Raw genomic sequence first — 14,954 nt, forward strand, 5'->3', positions numbered from 1 at the left:
TGGTGCTGGGTCTGATACCCCTGTATCGCTTCCCCGACAGGTGCAGCCGAAAGATGCTGCGTATGGGGTGGAAGGGGTCCAGACAACAATCCTGGTAGATCATCTCGATGTGGGGGAAGGAGACTCTAGTGATCCAGAGGACCACCAGGCTCTGTATGAATCAATTTCTCCTTGTTGCAGGACCAGGGTTGATGAGCTAACGTGTTGCCCCCCAACCCACTCCCCATCACTGCCAGGGCCAGGGATGTTGCCAAGCAGGAAGTGGCCATTCTAAACGGGGAGACCGAGCAGCCCTGATCCACATCAGGGTCTCAGAAACAGAATTTGGAGAGCAAGCAGAAAGTTACAAAGCAGGACCTCTGGGGCAGTCAGGGGCTGCTATCACCAAGAGTCGGGAAGCCTAGTTATCATGAGACTGGATGAACTAGGCCTGTAGGAGGTTGGAAGTTGATCTTTAGTAAGAACAGGGCTTCACTGGGGGCCAAAGCACGTGGAAGTAAAAACCTTGTTTTCTTTTCACCTCACCTAACAAATATTTTTAATGATTTTTTTGTGTAGTCGGTGTGAGAGAAGTACAGAAGAAGCCAAAACTTGACTGCTTCACAGGGAAGGGAACCTATCAACTTTGAGCAAAGTCCACGAGGGGTATATGAGCATGACTTGCTTCCTGGAGTGGGAAACTGAGATGAAAGGGCATAATTACAGGTTGAGGGTGGGATTTGGAAGGGACGCAAGGAGACCGTTCTTCACCAAGAGAGTGGTGGGCACGTGGAACGAGCTGCCATGGTGACAGTGAATTTATTGTCATGCACATACGTCCTGGAATTCTTCCTTGCAGCAGCCGAACAGATACTTGCAAAACAAAAATCTATAATAGTAAACGATTGAATTAAAAGAGCCAATAAATACATGAGAGAGATAACATGGCTATCCAAATAAATTGACTTGCAGGTGTCCAAACAGTCCTTTTGCAGTGCTGGAACAGTCCATGATCAGTGTAACAAGGAGAAGATCAAGAGCCGGACACCTGTTGAAAAGAAACTGTTCTTGAACCTGGAGGTGCTGGTCTTCAGGCTTCTGTACCCTTTGCCCAAAGGTTGCAGTGAGAGGAGGTTGTGATCAGGCTGATGGGTGGTGTGGGGGGGGGTCCTTTATGACATTGGCTGCCTTCTTGAGGCGGCGCCTCACATAGACGTGTGCAATGGATGGGAGGTCGGAACCTGTGATGGACCTGGCTACACTTCCTACCTTCTGTGTTCCCGGGCATTCAGTTTTACAGACAAGGCTGCAATGCAGTCTGTACACTTGTAGAGGTTTACTAGAGTATTCTACAGCATGTCACATCTCCTCAGATAGTAGGGGCAATGGCGTGTCTTCTTCAAAGCTGCCTCGAGCTGTTGGCTCCAGGAGGGGTCTTCTGAAATATGGGCTTTCTCCATCACCAAGACCGGGGATTTATTGTTGATTTTTGGAAGCAGAGACCAAGCGACCTCACATCTGTCCACATTAATTGGACAGACTGAGGGGGGTGAAGGACTGAGGGGGGGACAGAGGGGGGGACTGAGGGGGGAAAGACTGAGGGGGGGAAGGACTGAGGGGGGAAGGGACTGAGGGGGGAAGGACTGAGGGGGGAAGGACTGAGGGGGGAAGGACTGAGGGGGTAGGACTGAGGGGGAAAGGACTGAGGGGGAAAGGACTGAGGGGGGAAGGACTGAGGGGGGAAGGACTGAGGGGGGAAGGACTGAAGGGGGAAGGACTGAGAGGGGAAAGGACTGAGAAGGGAAGGACTGAGGGGGAAGGTAGAGGATGGGTGCATCTGAAAGAAAAGACAGATAGGGACAGAATAGTGAGCACAATGGAACTGATTGGCTCAATGCAAGGAGTATTCTGGGCAAGACAAGCTCGATTGACAATGTAATTTGGTTGAGAGAAGGGCAGGACTGAGAGCTCAGGATTCAGACATGGTAGAGAGGAACACAAAGAGGGTCACCACTGATCGGAGAGAATGTTGCATTTGGAGAGGACATCCTGGAAGGTTCATTCAGTGATGCAATTTGGCTGGAGTTCTGATCACTATGATGGGGTCAATCACATAGGTCTTCCATTAGTCAGCAAGAGACAGAGAATGCAGAGATTACAGAAAGATGTCAAAGCAACAGTTCTTGTAGAGGACGACTTTAATTTCCCCAACATTGACTTGCTCTTGGAGGCTTAGCGGAGGGAGTGGGGGGGGGGGGGGGGGGGAGAATTTGTTAAGCATTTCTTGACACAGTATGGAAACAGTCCAACCAGGGAAATGGCTATACTTGACTGGCTGGGTACTTGAGGTTGCAGTGGGACAATTTTCAGGAACATTGATCATAATTCTGCAAGTTTTTGGATAGTTACGGACCAGACTGGCCCTCGGGGAAACTATGAGGCAGAGCAGGATAAAGTTCAATGTATTGGGCAAGTCCACATCTAACGAAGGAATTTTTCAACGGCCAGCTGGTCAGAATCTAGACCGACATGTTCCTATAAGGAAGGAAGTCAAGGACGGAACTGTTCAGATAACCTGGAGAGGTGCAAACTTAATCAAAGAGGAAAACAAAGCACCTGCAAATATAAGGAAGAGGAAATCGGGCAAGTGCTTAATGTAATGGAAGATTCTAACCGTGTTTTTTACTTTTGCAGCCTTTGCTTCTGCAAGGCTGAGAACCTGCTTGTGTTTTAGAATCAGCAGACATAAGCTAAATTCCACCGAGGGGCCAGAGATGGTGTTATCTGACATCTGTGTACCAAGAACATTTAATCTTCCTGATTGTTTTGGTCACAGACTGTCAGAGGCCTAACCTTGATGCAAAATAAACCATTGTATTCAAAGTGATAAGCTGAAAATTATGTTATTCGATAGAAGTCTAGTATGCTAGCTTGCTCGCTTATCTTTCTTGCTGTGCTGGGAATAGGTGCTTGGGTAAGCAGTTTTTGGGTAATATAAGCCATGGTCCCACTGCTGAAGTTTGAGACTCTCCGAGAGGTGGCAACATCTCTCAGCAAGAAAAAGAACTTCTTGAGTCCAGCCAATGTCCCGGTCAGGGGAGGTGGAGAAGCTGCTACCGGCGCCCTGACAACCTACTGCAAGTGTGCAGTCGTTGCCTCGCCTCGGCAGTTGGGAGCAGACCAGGCGTTGATAAGTATAGTTGGGAAGGGCTTGCATATTGTAGTTTGAAATCAGCTTTTGAATTTGTAATAAACATTTGTATAATCTGAACTGCTCTCGGTGTGTGTGTCTATTTTCTTTCGGTAGCTCAAACACTGTGACCAATCTAAAACGAACAAAATGAGAGATACAAGTTTACCCAAGACAGGAGCTTACGAAGGAAAGACCCACAACAGAAAATCAGGAGAGCAGAATTCAAGAGAATTCCAAAGCACTTTATACAGTGATTAAAAAAGGAGGGTAATTAGGGAAAGGGACAAAGGAGGGAGTTTACTCCTGGAAGTGACCAAGGTACTAAACAGGTGAAAACACACTGCTGGAGAAACTCAGCCAGAGAAAAAGAAGGGTTAACATTTTGGATCAGAACCCTTCATCAAGACCATTCCACTACTACATAAGTACTTTGCATCAATATTCACCAAGTGGAAGATGTGGAGGGGTACAAGAAGAAGGGCTATGCTGATATTCTACTGCATCTGGATTGTAAGGGCAGTCGTCAAGGGACCTAGTAGGACATAAGACGTGTTGAAATGGATAGAGAAATGGCAAAAGGAATTTAATCTGGACGTGAGAGTAAAGTAGCAGTACATGGCAGGCCCCATGGGAGAGCTGATGCACAGAGGATCTCGGGGTGGAAGTCAACACAAATTGATTTGGTACCAAAGGTGAGAGATGGCAATATTTTCTTCATTGATCGGGATATTGAACATACAAGCCACGTTGCAGCTGAACAAAACTTTGGTTAGGCCACATGTAGAGTATTGAGTACAGTTCTTGGTTGCCACGTAATAGAAAGGATGGAGGCCTTTCATTCAACTTTCACGTTCCACAAAGAGTGGATCGTTGCAGAACACCACTGATCACACACCTCCATCAATACCCGATCTTTTACACACAAGCCAATTTGGGATTAATCTACCATGTCTCCACAGATCCCAAGCTCCTTAACCTTCAGGGTTAGTATACCATGAGAGATCTTGTTTAAGTCTAAAGTAGTAACTTACTGCAAGGATCGACTGAACCAAATCAACCAGCTGCTCAAAAACCACCAAATGCCTTCACACCCGACTGCTCAAGAGCAACGATAGAGATTAGTGCATTCAGTTTAATTCTGTAAAGGCATTTTCCCTTCTTTCAACAAAAGGTAACTCCAGGACCATCATTTTACTTTCTTTGTTTACTCAGTAACCTGAACTTTCCGGATGGGTTTTCCTAGTCTGTGCCAAGTCCTGTTCAGAAGGCACATCCATCTCAATTCCCTGGCGTCCCTTGTCGAAAGAAGGCCTCACAACTTGCACGCAATTGAGCAACGCAACTTAGAATATCCCACATTTCTCTCCTGGCCTGCCATGGATTGCAGCCAAGGTGACATCAGGGACACTGGACAAAGGGGTAAAATGCAAGATCTTGCGCTGAAAACAGCGACTGCTCCTGTTTAACATGAATGTGTAGATTTGTGTCGGAGATGGGCCCGGCTGGCTTTTTCTCATTGAAGCTTGTATTTACCTGAACTCTTGCTGAATGGATTCAGATCAATTCAAAACCTTAAGCCAAGATATCCTGAAGCACAACTACACCATCTAAAGGGCACTCTCTCCTTTCATGGTGTTATGTAACGTGTCCAAAGGCCCAGCTATAGAGTTGTGTAAAGTACAGGCAGTCTTCGGGTTGAAAACACTCAACTTCCAAACAAGTCATTCTTGCGTACCGAGAGGCCGACCCGAAGTTGAATGTAATGGTTTGAGTGTGGTTATGCTGTTGGATACTCTCGTGAGATGCTGCTGTCACTCAGCGGGGGAGGGAGGGAGCAGAAGGGATGGAGTGTGAGAGGTGGAAGGAACGGAGGAAGAGGGGAGAGGGAGCAAGAGGGGAAGGGACGTAACAGGGGAGAGGGAGTGAGGAGGGGAAGCGGGTTGGGAGCAAGGGGGATAATCGAGGAAGAGAGGGTGAGGGAGGGAGTGAGGGGGAGGAGTGAAGGAGTCAGGTGCAGAGCAGAAGGAACAAAGATGCGGGAGAGCCATGGGGTTGGGAACGCTGCCATCGCCCAGCATCGCGAGAGAGTAGCCATCTCTCCATTTTCTCCTGCAAGTGCTATCTTTTAATCCTGATCTTATGTAGTTCCTTTTATATTATATACTGCATTATTATGTTTAACATGTTTTAGTGTACTGGGAAGAGTTTTAAAATGCATAGAAAGGTAAAATATATACTATGGTAAACATTTGACTGACTGATGCTAAATGAGGACCTTGTGTATTGGTTCCAACTTAAAGACTCGCTTTTAACCTGGGGACTGCCTGTACTAAATATTCCCAATTACTCTATGTACCCATAGTAAATATTAAATCAAAATCACACATGGTGATAGGTTTGAACCTATGCAAGTTCTAGTCACCTGAGGTTCGTATGATTTCATGGAGTGTGGGCGCTGACTGCTGACAGTGCGCTACGTCAAGATGCTACTGTGTGCAGTGGCTGAGTGTTGTCAGTGAGCAGGGAGGGGAGGAGGACGCCTGCCGATAATAGTCCCCATGAACAGAACCAGCTGCATTCTCAAACCACGAAAATGCCAAGTAACTTGGAATCGAGCCAGGAAGTTAAATTTTAGACGTACAGGCCCTTTTGGCCAAAGAGCCTGTGCTGCCCCAATTACACCTAATTGACCTACACCCACTGGTACGTTTTGAATGGAGGGAGGAAACTGGAGCCGAAAGGGAAAACCTTCGCAGACATGGGGAGAACGTACAAACTTCGGATTCGAACCCCGGTCATTGGCACTGTAACTGTGGTGCACCAACCATGCTGCCTGCCTCATGGTTTCTCCTGCCCCTTGCAGTTAATACTGGAAAAACTCCACCTTCCCATTACGCTGATTGCTGTCAGCTATCAACAACTCTCTCCAAACATGCGGAGCCAACCAGAGTTCACGGTGTGTGGCTCTGCTCAGTGTTGGCCAATCGGGCTGGGAATGCAGGCACCACACGTCGTCCTCAATCACCACTTCAAGAGGTTTCTTTATCATCTCCAAGATTCAGCCCAAACCTTTACAAACATAACACGGCAACCTCAGGATATACGTGAAAGGACATGCAGCCCCTCGACCAGCCCTCAGTGACCTCTGGTGTAACGAGCATTACGTGGCAGGGGAGGGGTGGGCCATGTAATGCCACCACTTGAATGTCACCAAGAGAATTCAGGAAGACCACAAAAAAACCCATTCCAGCACAAATGTCAAATCACCTTCCTCCAAAACCAGTACAAAAGGAAATCACAAGACATTACATAACAAGAAAGCAGAAAGCCCAGGATTAGTCTCGAATGGACAAAGAACAAAGTCACGCTGGCTTGGCTTTGCATTCCCACCAAGTGTAGTGAGGTCGTGAATCATTTGGAGATCCTGATGTCAGGAGGGAGTCACGTGATGGAGTAGTGGCCGGACGGTGAACTCCAGCCCTCTCCAGAAAAGTCAAAAAAAAACAAAGAAAAACACAAAGGCACAGAAATAAAAGTTAAAGAAAAGTGAATATAAAGGTGGAAAGAAGATGGCGGCAAAAAAGAAAAATCGAAATCAACGGTAAGAAGAGAGGAAGAGAAGACAACGGAGGAAGAAGGAGAAGGCCTTACCTGTTCGAAGAGGCCCGCGGTGGAGAGAGAAACCCGCTCCCTCAGGTCGGTAGAAAGTGGACTACAAAAATGGCTCGTTGAGCCGAGTAAAAGTGTGCAACCGCGCATGAAAAAAAACACACCGACGGGAGGGGTGACCAGCTGGGGAGTCGATCTCCACAGCCGGCAACGACAGCTGCAGAACACCTGCAGCAAGAAGAGAACACAGAAGACAATGAAAACAAGAAAGAAGAGAAGAAAAGGGCAACAAAGAAACAACAGATGGCCAACCAAGAGGAAGAAGAAGAGGAAGAGGAAGAGTACAGTGAAATAGAAGAATAAGGGAAAGGCAAGATAAAGGATATACTTTCTCTTATTAAAGAATACATGGAGTCATTTAAAGAATGGCAAACACAGGAATTTAATGATTTAAGACGAAGAATAAACAACACAGAAGAGAAAATGAATAAAATAGATATGACCTTAACAGAAATGGGAAAGAAAATGGACAAGATGGAAGAGCGGGAAGTAGCAGTAGAAATGGAGGTAGAGGACTTAAAAAAGAAATTAGAGGAATCTAATAAAAAAGTTATAGAGACACAAGAACTGTTAGCTCATAAAATAGATATAATGGAAAATTATAACAGAAGAAATAACATAAAGATAGTGGGCCTTAAGGAAGATGAAGAAGGCAAGAATATGAGAGAGTTTATAAAAGATTGGATCCCTAGGATCCTAGGATGTCCAGAACTACAGCAAGAAATGGAAATAGAAAGGGCACATAGAGCATTGGCCTTTAAACCACAACCACAACAAAAACCAAGATCTATTTTAGTAAAATTCCTAAGATATACTACAAGAGAAAAGGTACTGGAGAAGACAATGGAAAAAGTAAGAGAGGGCAACAAGCCACTGGAGTACAAAGAGCAAAAAATCTTCATTTATCCAGATATAAGTTTTGAACTCCTAAAGAAGAGAAAGGAGTTCAATACAGCAAAGGCGATTTTATGGAAGATAGGGTATAAATTTATACTAAAGCATCCAGCGGTATTGAAAATATTTATTCCAGGACAACAAAGCAGACTATTCTCGGATCCAGAAGAAGCACGAAAATTTGCAGAACAATTACAAAATAGACTGAGGGATGAAGACGTGTAATGAGAGTAAAAATGACCACGATTTATATGTATGTGGATAAAGAGGTATAAGTGTGTATATGTATAATGTGCATACGTGAATGTATCCGTATTTAGAGGAAAATATAGATAGTATAGACAAGAATTAATAAGGGAAGGAAATGGAATAGAGGGAAGAAGGAGGGAACTAAAAGAGTGACCTTTGTTACATATGAAAAGTGAAATCTTTTCTGGGGGGGCTGGGTGGGGAGGAGTTGCGGTCACTGCAAAATCAGCTGACGCTTGCGAGTGAATTCGCAAACCCAAATGGAGAGGGGAGATGTGGTTGTCCGACAAGGGATAAAGGACAACTCAGGAGGGGAAGGGGAGATTGGGGCTAAAGAAGTTTTAAATAGGAGAATAAGGAAAATGTTTGATGTTTTAGGAATGTTGTCTTATAAAGGGTTTAAAATAAGAAAACAGAAATGGAAAAGGAGGAAAGGTAATGATGGAAAAACGGAAAGGGAAGATAAACAAAGTATAAAATGGCTACGTTGAACTATATGACTTTAAATATTAACGGAGTACATAATCAAATTAAAAGGAAGAAACTGCTAAATTTACTGAAAAAAGAAAAAATTGATATAGCATTTGTGCAAGAAACACACTTAACTGAATTGGAGCACAAGAAATTAAAGAGAGATTGGGTAGGACATGTAACAGCAGCATCGTATAATTCAAAAGCAAGAGGGGTGGCTATATTAATTAGTAAAAATGTGCCATTTAAAATAGAAGAGGAAATAATAGATCCAGCAGGGAGATATGTAATGATAAAATGTCAGATATATTCGGAGTTTTGGAATCTACTCAATGTATATTCACCTAACGAAGAAGATCAAAAGTTTATGCAAGATATCTTTTTGAAGGTAGCAAATACGCAAGGGAACATATTAATAGGAGGGGATTTCAACCTGAATTTGGATTCAAATATGGATAAAACTGGGAAAAAAATTAACAGAAAGAACAAAGTAACCAAATTTATAATTAAATCAATGGAAGAAATGAAACTTTGGATATATGGAGGAAACAACACCCAAAAGAAAAGGAATATTCATATTACTCGGCTAGACATAAAACATACTCAAGAATAGACCTATTTTTGTTATCAGCTAGTATGCAAGATAGAGTAAGAAAAACAGAATATAAAGCTAGAATACTATCGGACCATTTACCCTTAATATTGACAGTAAAGCTAGAGGACATCCCTCCAAGAATGTATAGATGGAGATTAAACCCCATGTTACTTAAAAGGCAGGATTTTAGAGAATTTATTGAAAAACAAATAAAAATGTATTTTGAAATAAATACGGAATCAGTGGAAGATAAGTTTATACTATGGGATGCAATGAAAGCATTCATTAGAGGGCAAATAATAAGTTATGTAACCAAGATGAAGAAGGACTATAATCAGGAAACAGAGCAGTTGGAAAGAGATCCTGATGTCAGATGATGGCAAAGCTTTGTCCATTTGGAACTCAGGAAAATGCATCGAGGCGGTGGACAGAGTCAGGATGAACAGATTCCTCCCCAACAAGGGAACATACAGTAGCAGTAAAATAAAAACACAGGCATTTTCCAATGTGTTCCCTTTCTTGTGAACAGCCTAAGAGTAGAAGAATGAGGGGAGATTTGATAGAGGTTTACAAGATTATGAGAGGAATAGACAGAGTAAATGCGAGTAGACTCTTTCCACTTAGATTGGGAGAGATAAATACGAAAGGACGTGGCTTTAGGATGAAAAGGGAAAGGTTTGGGGGAACTTCTTCCCTCAGAGAGAGAAGTGGGAGTGTGGAACGAGCAGCCATCCGATGTGGTAAATGCAGGCTCAATCAGAAGTTTAAGAATAAATTGGATGGATACCTGGGTGGGAGAGGTCTGAAGGGTTTTGGACGGGTGCAAGTTCGATGGGACTAGCAGAATGATATTTTGGCATGAACAAGAAGGGCAGAATGGCCTGTTGTCCTGTGCTGGGCTGAAACATATAATAAAACCCCTGGTATCTGGCACCTGTGGGGATTGGCAGATGCCGGATGAGTGAATTTTCCAGTTGTTTGAGATGGCGGGGTGGGGGGGGTGCAAATTTTAACTTTTGCCTATTTTACCTCCAGTAAAACTCCAATTATCTGAAATCAGATTCTCAAAAATCCTCAATTATCCAAAACAAATCAGAACTCTTCACTTATCCAAAAGTTTTTCGGAGCCAAACTGACCGGGGACATTGGACTCCCAGTGGCAGCAGGGACATTGGGCTCCTGGCATTAGCGCAGACCTTGGCCTCCCAGCAGCAGGAGCAGGAGCCTTGATGGGGAGGTGTCAGTGATCGGCAGTGGCCAGCATTTTTTAATGCTTAAAAAGCCTTACCTTGTAGTTTGTTGTTGTTGTTTAAACACTGTTACAAGTGATTTGCTGTTGTTACAAGGCGGTTTTTAAAAAAATAATTGGCTCTCCGAAAAATTCAGTCACCCGAAATAGCCCCGGTCCTGACCATTTCGGATAATCAGAGCTGCACTGTATATAATTTTCTGCAATTTTTTTGACTGGTTGCTTAAATTCTGGATAACAGAGATTTTACTGTATTTATCACAGCAGAGCACCCAACACCACAAGCAGAGCCACATGGTAAATAGGTTAACTTGTGTAAATTAAACCCAAAATATTACAAACTATAGAGAAGCAGGTTGCTAAGCACTAATCCTCAAAATCTTAGTTGTAAATACACAGAAACATCAAAAGCCTTGTATCAGATTCTCCCAACATTTGTGGCCAGGCTTGTTTTGCTGTGTAACCGCTCTGCTCCAAACCAATGCACTGCTTCTCAACAGCAGCACCCATTCCTGTCTTGTTCACATCCTATTGCTCTGCAGCCCTGTGCTACTACAAAGAGGACCCCGACAATCATGATTTCTGTCTGTATTCACATCCTTCCTTCACATGGGTTCCAGACCACACTCTTAGAGAAAGCATCTGCATTTAAGAAACACATTTTAAAGCTGCTGGATGTCCGAATGTTTACCAGCCATTTCAGTATTTTGGAACTAGCAATGAGCTGTTGGCCTGGGAACATTGCAATGGTGTTGGCTAATTGACAGGTATTGTCTTGGGTTACATTTGGTGGGACTTTGAGAGTCACAAGTCTTGGCTGGGCATGCAGTTAACCCTTTGGCTGGCAGGGATTCTAATTCTCCAGTGCTGATCTGCCATCTGTACATTGTGGTACCAAGGATAGGTTTGTGATCAGGGCTACCATGATCAACTGCACCGTTGTTGATAACGCCAGCTTGCTTTCCAATAATTCAAACATTTCACCAGAACATCAATCCTTTCGCGCTGTTCTGTCTATCTCTTCCCATCACCATGTAAGCCAGCTACTTACCGTCGACAATTCTGCCTTGCCCTCCGCCATGTTCTCCACAGCAGCATCCTGGGGCCCACAACATAACACACATGTATTCCCTTTTGTTACCCATCCCTCACGCATTCTCTCTGCAACCAAAAACCACCTTGTTTTTTCTCCTATCTGCTTCCACCATTTTGTTTTTATTTTTATTTCAGTTTCCCATCACCTGTCTTATTTTTGATTTTGATTTTTCATCCTCTAGCGATGAATTGACATTCCATTTGCCTCTTAATAACCTGTTGTACCTGCAACCTAACTTTTTGCTATTCATGCACAACCACTCCCAAGTCACTCTGCACATTAAGCTGTAGTTTTTAACCATTTAAATAATAATCTGCTCTTCTATTTTTCCTACCAAAGTGGATGACCTCCCATTTACTAATGTTGTACTCCATCTGCCAGACCTTTGCCCACTCACCCAACTTAACTCGATCCTTCTGTAGCCTCTCCACATCCTCTGTACAATTTGTGTTTCCACTTAGTTTATTATCATCTGCAAACTTGGCCACTCTACACTCTGTCTCCTCTTCCAAATCATCAATGTAAATGATGAACAGCTGTGGACCCAGCACCGACCCCTGCGACACCCCACTCACTACTGTCTGTCAATCAGAAAAACACCCATTTATCCCAACTCTCTGCCTTCTGTCAGTTAACCAATCCTCAATCCTTGCCAATATACTTCCCCCAGTTCCATTCATCTGTACCTTATTGATAAGTCTCTTGTCCTGCACCTTATCAATCACCTTCTGGAAATCCAAATATGCATCATCAACCTGTTCCCCTCTATCTACATCACCCATTATCTCCTCAAAGAACTCCAGCAAGTTTGTCAAACATGACCTGCGCTTTCTGAATCCATGTTGCATCTGTCTGTTGGAATCCCTTCGTTCGAAATGTCTCGCTACTTCATCCTTAATGACAGCTTCAAGCATTTTCCCGACTGCAGACATTAATCTAACTGGCCATTAGTTACCCGTCTTCTGCCTACATCCCTTTTTAAAAAGTGCTGCGACATTTGCTGTCTCCCAATCTGCCGTGACCTGTCCAGAATCCAGAGAATTTTGATAAATTATGACATTTCCCACCATTTCCTTCAGTCCCCTGGGATGCATCCCATCAGGACCAGGGGATTTGTCTGCTTTCAGACCCATTAGTTTGCTCATCACTATCTCTTTTGTAAGCATTATTTTATCGAGGCCCTCACCTCCCTTCACATCTCTAACATTACTCTTTGGCAGGCTGGACGTGTCTTCCCCCGTGAAGACTGACACACAATATCTGTTCAATGCTTTGACCATTTCCTCATCACTCAATATCAATCTCCCTCTATCATCTTCCAAGGGACCTATGTTGACTCTGGTCACCCTCTTCCGTTTTATATATTTATAACATTTTTTGTTATCTGTTTTTATATTTTGTGCTGATTTCCCTTCATAATCCTTCTTCCCTTTCCTTATTTTCTGGTTAGTTGTCCTTTATTGCCTTTTAAAGTTTTCCCAATCCTTCAGTTTCCCACTACTCTTGGCTACTTTGAACATGAGTGTTTAATTTTATAACTTTCCTTTAGTCAGCCTTAGTTAACCAAGGCTGACTCTTCCTGCCCTCATTTTTATATTTTTGTTGAGCCAACTAGTCTGTGCTCCCCGTCCACGCTGACCAATTCCTCCCCCATCCGGCTGTAGACTCCCCTGTTCAAGCGTAGTACACTAGTTTTAGATCTAACTGTTGCACCCTCCATCTGAATGAGAAATTCAGTCGTACTATGATCACTTTTTCCAAGAGGGTCCCTAACTTCTAGATGATTAATTTTACCTATCACTTTGCACAATACTTGATCTAAAATAGCATTCTCCCTTGTTGGTTCCTTAGCTTGCCACTCAAGCTATCACCGACACATTCTATGAAGTCATCCTCCAGACCCCCTTGACCAACTTGATTTTCCCAATCTTTGTGGAAGTTAAAGTTCCCCATGACAACTGCTGTCCCGTTCTTACATGCCTCAGTTCTTCTTCTTTGGCTTGGCTTTGCGGACGAAGATTTATGGAGGGGGGGTAAATGTTCACGTCAGCTGCAGGCTCGTTTGTGGCTGACAATTCCGATGCGGGACAGGCAGACACGGTTGCAGCGGTTGCAGGGGAAAATTGGTTGGTTGGGGTTGGGTGTTGGGTTTTTCCTCCTTTGTCTTTTGTCAGTGAGGTGGGCTCTGCGGTCTTCTTCAAAGGAGGTTGCTGCCCGCCGAACTGTGAGGCGCCAAGATGTACGGTTTGAGGCGATATCAGCCCACTGGCAGTGGTCAATGTGGCAGGCACCAAGAGATTTCTTTAGGCAGTCCTTGTACCTCTTCTTTGGTGCACCTCTGTCACGGTGGCCAGTGAAGAGCTCGCCATATAACACGATCTTGGGAAGGCGATGGTCCTCCATTCTGGAGACGTGACCCACCCAGCTACCTCTCGATTAATTGCCTGGGCCACTGGGTTATTGTTATTTGGTGGGCGATAGACAAATCCCACCAGTGATCTTTTTCCTTTTACTATTCTTGATCATTACCCAGATGGACTCAACATTCTACTCCTTCGATCTTGTATCGTCTCTCACTATTGCCCTGATCTCATCCTTGATTAAGAGCACCTCCTCACCTCCTTTACCATCCTGTCTATCTTTCCATACTACCTGATACCCTTGAGTATTTAATTCCCAATCCTGCCCACCTTGCATCCATGTTTCTGTGAGGTCACTAAATCATTTGCCTGGGGCCTAACCTGTTTCTAACACTATGGGCATTCGGATAAAGGGCCCCTTATGCTCATTGTCCTTTTAGAATCTGCATCCTCTATTTCTGACTTTCCTCTGTCCTAACTCTCGCTTTGGGCTGTGTACCACCTTCCTCGTTCTTTCTTTGTCGGCTCCCATCCCCCGCCTCATTAGTTTAAACCTTCCCCAACAGCACTAGCCAACAATCTCCCTCGGACATTGATCCTGACCCTGCCCAGATGTCGACCGTCTGGTTTGTACTGGTCCCATCTTCCCCAGAACTGGTTCTAATGCCTCAAGAAAGTGAAGCCCTCCCTCCTGCACCATCGTCCAAGCCACATTTTCATTCTAGCTATTCTGCTAGTTCTACTCTGGCCAGCTCGTGGCACCAGTAATAATCTGAGATTATTACTTCTGAGGTCCTACTCCTTAATTTATCTCCCATCTCTTGAACACTGTTGGGTGTATTTTATGGATTTTGGACTACTGAACACGAAAAATCATCTTAAAGAATGTTCTATTACGTACTATTTTTAGATGCAACTTATTTTTGCGATTTACTGTTATATTTGAAGTCTACTTCAAGCATACAAAACCACAGTGCATCATGTCATTGAAAATTCATTTTCTGCATTCACACTTGGACTTCTTCCCTACTGATCTCGGTGCAGTCAGTGACAAACAGGGTGAAAGGTTTCACCAGGAACATTGCGACTATGGAAAAGCGTTATCAAGGCAACTGGGATCCATCAATGCTGACCATTGATAAGGGGATAAATCCTTTCGGCCTCTCCTGAGGCAACACACTACACCCGATCCTTGTTTC

General features: G+C 44.0%; 1 protein-coding gene across 3 annotated transcripts in view; it reads right to left on the reverse strand.

Moving 5' to 3' along the window:
• smpd4 (sphingomyelin phosphodiesterase 4) overlaps window positions 1-14,954 on the reverse strand; it is a 124,977-nt gene that overhangs the window by 49,677 nt on the left and 60,346 nt on the right. The window lies entirely within an intron of this gene.

Source organism: Narcine bancroftii, chromosome 4, assembly GCF_036971445.1.
Source record: "Narcine bancroftii isolate sNarBan1 chromosome 4, sNarBan1.hap1, whole genome shotgun sequence".
Taxonomy (NCBI): domain Eukaryota; kingdom Metazoa; phylum Chordata; class Chondrichthyes; order Torpediniformes; family Narcinidae; genus Narcine; species Narcine bancroftii.